Here is a 5,419-nt window from a genome sequence, read left to right on the forward strand (position 1 = left end):
GGAACAGTGCCAGCGATCATGGGGAGCAGGGGCACAGTCGCTGATGGTGGGAGCTTGGGGTCCCCTGCCCAGTCCTAATGCCTTGGCCACAGGCGTTAGGCCTGGGAAGGGGTGGAGCAGGAGGTCCCTTGGAGAGCTGTGGGTCCCCTGCCCAGGCCTAATGCCTGGGCGAGAGGCATTAGGGCGGAGCGGTCAATTGCAGGGAGCAGGGGCCGAGTTGATGATGGTGGGGAGCTGGGGGTCTCTTGCCCAGGCCTAATGCCTTGGCCAGAGGTGTTAGGCGTTAGCATGAGCAGAGCCAGCGATCATGAGCAGGGGCGGCGTGGGCGATCGTAGGGAGCTGGGGGTCCCCTGCCCACCCTGATCTGGGACACCCTTCAGGGCAAACCAGCTGGCTCCCACCCGTGCACCAGGCTTCTGTCCTATATAATAAAAGGGTAATGTGCACATGCAATTTTTTTCCCCAAATATATTTTCTTGATTTTTTACAGAGAGGAAGGAAGAGGGATAGAGAGTTAGAAACATTGATGAGAGCGAAACTTCGATCAGCTGCCTCCTGCACACCCCCTACTGGGGATGTGTACGCAACCAGAGTACATGCCCTTGACGAGAATCGAACCTGGGACCCTTCAGTCCGCAGGCCGATGCTCTATCCACTGAGCCAAACCCGTTAGGGCGGTAATGTGCAAATTGACCCTAACAGCAGAACGACTGGGAATGACTGGTCACTATGACACACACTGACCACCAGGGGGCAGATGCTCAATGCAGGAGCTGCCCCCTGGTAGTCAGTGCACTCCCACAGGGGGAGCTCTGCTCAGCCACAAGCCAGGCTGAAGGCATCACCTTGGCGATGGTGGGAGCCTCTCCTGCCTCCTCAGCAGCTCTGTGGATGTTCAACTGCAGCTTCGGCCCACTGGCAAGTGGACATCCCCCAAGGGATGTATCACTGCCAGCTTAGGCACAATCCCCTGGGGAGCAGGCCTCAGCCAGCAGGTGGACATCCCCGGAGGGGTCCCAGACTGCGAGAGGGCACAGGCTGGGCTGAGGGACCCCCGAGTGCACAAATTTTTGTGCACGGGGCCTCTAGTAAATTATTATAAAATAATTTACGTGGTATCCAAGGATATTGTTTTAGATTTGAGATAATAAAACTTAATCTTGATGATATTTTAAAAATGTTATTGAATTCCTTCTAAAAAACTTTTGGACCATACTTTGATACTACAGATTGGAAAATAACATCCTTTATTATTAAGATAATTGCCAAAAGGACACAAAGTTATTTATGTTTGAAAACCTGAAAAATAACCTAAGGTCAGTCAAATGTACAGATTTTTTCAAGATGCATTTTCTTGCCTTCCAGTCCCGCCGCACAGTGACTGTATGGCTGTGAGGAGCCGCATCTTGCTGCCCCTGGCCGACTGGCATGGTGCTGGGCGCCGGGGGCCTCCCTTTTTCAAGATGCCCAGGGTAAAGGTAGCAGTAATGCTGATGTTGGTTAGCAAACTAAGGCTGGATGATGGTCTGAAAGGGTCCTGGATGTCAGCCACTGTCTCTGACTCCGCTCTGAGGGTGTCTGTGAGGCACAGGCTGCTCCTTTAAGAGGTTGCAGAACTTGAAGCTAAAGAACCTTGTGCATGCAAAGTGCATTTTCCAAACCCCACCAAGCTTCATTGCTTTCAGCTAACTGTAACCCCAGATGTGGGTTACTACGGGGGTAGGGGTCTGGGATTTCAGTTTGAAACAGAAGTTCCTTGATGCATACAACCTGGTGCCGCCCAAAGTGAGATGCTTGGCCAGTATCTGGCACCCCAACATCACAGAGACGGGCGGGATATGTCTGAGTGTACTGAGAGAGCATGCCATCGACGGCACTGGCTGGGCTCCCACGAGTTTGGGGATTAAACTCTTTGTTTACTGATCTTCTGAACTTCAATGACCCACTGAATATCGAGGCCGCAGAGCATCCTGAGGGACAAGAAGGACTTCTGGAACAAAGTGGAAGGCTGCAATAGTGGTACCACAGATGATAGGAGGGGAGCCTGCAGAGAGGACTCTGCTAGAGTGTCCTCTCCAGCTCTCGGAGGGCCTCCATCCCAGTCCTCGCATCCCGCAGACCCACTGGCTCTGCTGGGCTCTGTGACATGTCCTACAGAGGAACCTCTTCACGACTGCCCATTGTAGATGGAGTTCCACATAAATACAGCAAGAAAATGCGTTTGGGCTCTAAAGAGTTGTCTGCTTACCCTAACATGTTTACTTTGTGAACACAGCTGTACTCTGTAGGCTGAGGAATGCTTTAGAAGTTGCAATGAACTCAGAATCGCAGCTTGCTTCTTACCTTCCCCCAAATCACTTTCCTGCACAGCAATGCCAATGACATGTCTGGGGCTGGCAGGTGGGCGGCCCCAGCCCCCTGCAAACTGTGATTAGACCTGCAGTCTCTTATCTCCTCCCAGGAATGTAGGCCATGCCTCAGTGTCTGAGGCTTCCCAGGATGCAGTCATTCACTGTAGATCTCTTACTGAAATGCGTATTTTATTTAATGTAAGTATATTTTGAGACAGATGTGTAATTTGTACAATTTAATGCTTTAATTATTTTTTTCTATTCTCAAAAAAAAGATACATTTTCTTCAATAAACATTTGGTATACTTAATACATTTGAAAATTATTTATAAACTAGTGGCCTAGTGCACAAAATTCATGCATGGGGGAGGGGGTTCCCTCAGCCCCCCCATCAGTGCACTAATCTCATGCACCGGGCCTCTAGTTGGGTAATATGATGATAAATAAAAACGTGTCATTAAGGAATTCAAAAGATAGTCTGAAAGCTAGCTGGCATGGCTCAGTGGTTGAGAATGGACCTATGAACCAGTAGGCATGGTTAGATTCCCAGTCAGGGCACATGCCTAGATTGTGGACTTGATCCCCAGTGTGGGGCATGCAGGAGGCAGCCAATCAATGATTCTCTCTCACCATTGTTTCTATCTCTCTGTCCTTCTCCCTTCCTCTTTGAAATCAGTAAAAATATATATTTTTAAAAATATAGTATGAGAGACTGTCAATCAGCAGACAATTACAATACTAAATTAGGCAATATAAAACATACAATGGAGGAATTTTGGAAGAGACAAATACATCTTCAGTAGAGGTCTGAGAAAAAGAACATTTTTCAAGTAAAGGAGGAATCTAAGATGAGTACTTAATGGTGATATATAAGTTAATAAGGTGAAAGAACAGTGTTGGGAAGAAGAGACAAGGTGATGAGGGAAGTAACATGCTTGCAGATCCAGAGTAAAGAAAAAGGGATCATTGAAAGGACACTGGAATTGGAATTATGTTAAAAGTAAGTGAATATTGAGATCTTGCTCCCTGGTATCTGCCATCAGTTTAGCTCAAGTAAATTTTTAGAATTTTGTCAAAATTCTCAAAAAAAGTGAATGTTTAAGTAAGTGTCATTTAATATCATCCTTGAAAGTCTGTCTTGAAAATGATGTAGAACCTCTGAAGGATTGCAAGGAGAAAGAACCAGACTTCTGTCTTGGAAAAGTCACCGGTAATAAACAGTGAGCATTCATATATGTCATGACTGTTAACAGTATTTATTTATTTATTTATTTATTTATTTTAATATATATTTATTGATTTTTGACAGAGAGGAAGGGAGAGGGATAGAGAGTAAGAAAGATCGATGAGAGAGAAACATCGATCAGCTGCCTCCTGCACATTCCCCACTGGGTATGTGCCCGCAACCAAGGTACATGCCCTTGACTAGAATTGAACCTGGGACCCTTGAGTCCGCAGGCTGACGCTCTATCCACTGAGCCAAACCGGCTACGGCACTGTTAACAGTATTTAGATTCATTGTTGGAAGTACATGTTGCATATTGAATGTTTTGGAAAAAAATATATATTACCTTGAATTGTAGTGTTTTCTATACCCTGGTAAAATATAAACTTCCTGAGATGGAGGCCATAATTTGATTCCACACAGAGTATTTTACATAATAAGATATGAAGACCCAGACTTTGAACTGAGAGCTTCAACCTTGTTTGGGGATGTTAGGATGCCTGCCAGATTATGTGGAATGCAGTCTTAATAGGAAGTTATCTCCATGTGCATGTTGCTGCTCTTTCCCTTCAACAACACTCAGTTTCACTGACTTCTGTTTTAACCTTTAAAAAAAAAACTAGACTAAACAAACATTAATTATAGTCATCTCAGTAAGATAAGAAGATGAATTGAGTTTTCTGCTTCTACAAAACAGTATCTCAGTGGTAAAGTATTTTTCCCCCGGTCTCTTGTAAAGGAGATTATTTTGTAGAAGTCCAATGCTACCAAGAAATTGGTAGTGTTTATTGCTTGTCTCTAATGGAAATTACATTTTATGGGGAATTGAGATTGATTACCCTTATCTTGACAAGTGAAGATTGAGGGCATATACTATGGAATAGTGAACAGTCTCAAAAGCAAAGGGGAAATATTTAACACCTTAGTTACTAGGTTTTTAAGACTAGGATTATAGAGAGTGTTTATTTGATAAAAGCACTTCTAATTTTATAAATAACCTTATTTAAGACCTATATAGTGAATTATTATACTTTTACTGATGTGTTTTCCTAAAGCAAAAAAAAAAAAGTCCCACTTTATTGATTGAAACAAAATCTGGTTTGGACTCAAAAAAGGAAAGACTCATGGACACAGACAACAGTATAGTGATTGCCAGAGAGGAGCGGGGGGGGGGGGACTAGAAGAGAGTAAAGGGGGCATAAATGGTGATGGAAGGAGACCTGTCTTGGAGTGGTAAACACATAATACAATATTCAGATGACATATTATAGAATTGTATGCTTGAAACCTGCATAATCTTATTAACCAATGTCACCCAATAAATTCAATTAAAATAAATTAAATAAAATGGAAAGAATTAGGACAAATATGGGTTGAAATTAAATTGTAGTTATTATGAGAAACTTAACCATATATGTTTCTGACTCAGATATAAGAAAGTACTAAGGAATTTAAAATGATACTAGTCTCTGTAAAATATATTTCTCAACTCTCACCCTTACCCTATGCTTCCAGAAATTAAAAAGAATACATTTTAAATATATAAAATATTATTTTAACAATATAATTTGTATGAAATATAAATTTAGTCATGTCTATAAAGCCATCAGTGCACATATTGAACTACATGCGTCCTCGGTATTATGTTCATTGGCTTAATGCCAGTGACTTAAAAAAAAAAGGTTAAAAATAATCAAGACTCAGTCATAAGATAAATAACTTCATGGTATGTAATGTACAGCATGGTGACTATAAATAACAATACTTTACTGTATATTTGAAAGTTTATAAGAGAGCATATCTTAAAAGTTCTCATCACAAGAAAAAAAACTGCATAAGGTG

General features: G+C 42.5%; 1 pseudogene; it reads left to right on the top strand.

Annotated features, from left to right (window-relative positions):
• The first annotated feature begins 1,488 nt into the window (after positions 1–1,488).
• On the top strand, positions 1,489–2,187 carry LOC139002572 (NEDD8-conjugating enzyme UBE2F pseudogene; annotated as a pseudogene).
• The last annotated feature ends 3,232 nt before the right edge of the window (positions 2,188–5,419 follow it).

Source organism: Myotis yumanensis, unplaced genomic scaffold (genome assembly GCF_028538775.1).
Source record: "Myotis yumanensis isolate MYYU_CA2020_CCGP unplaced genomic scaffold, mMyoYum1.0.hap1 SCAF_2, whole genome shotgun sequence".
Taxonomy (NCBI): domain Eukaryota; kingdom Metazoa; phylum Chordata; class Mammalia; order Chiroptera; family Vespertilionidae; genus Myotis; species Myotis yumanensis.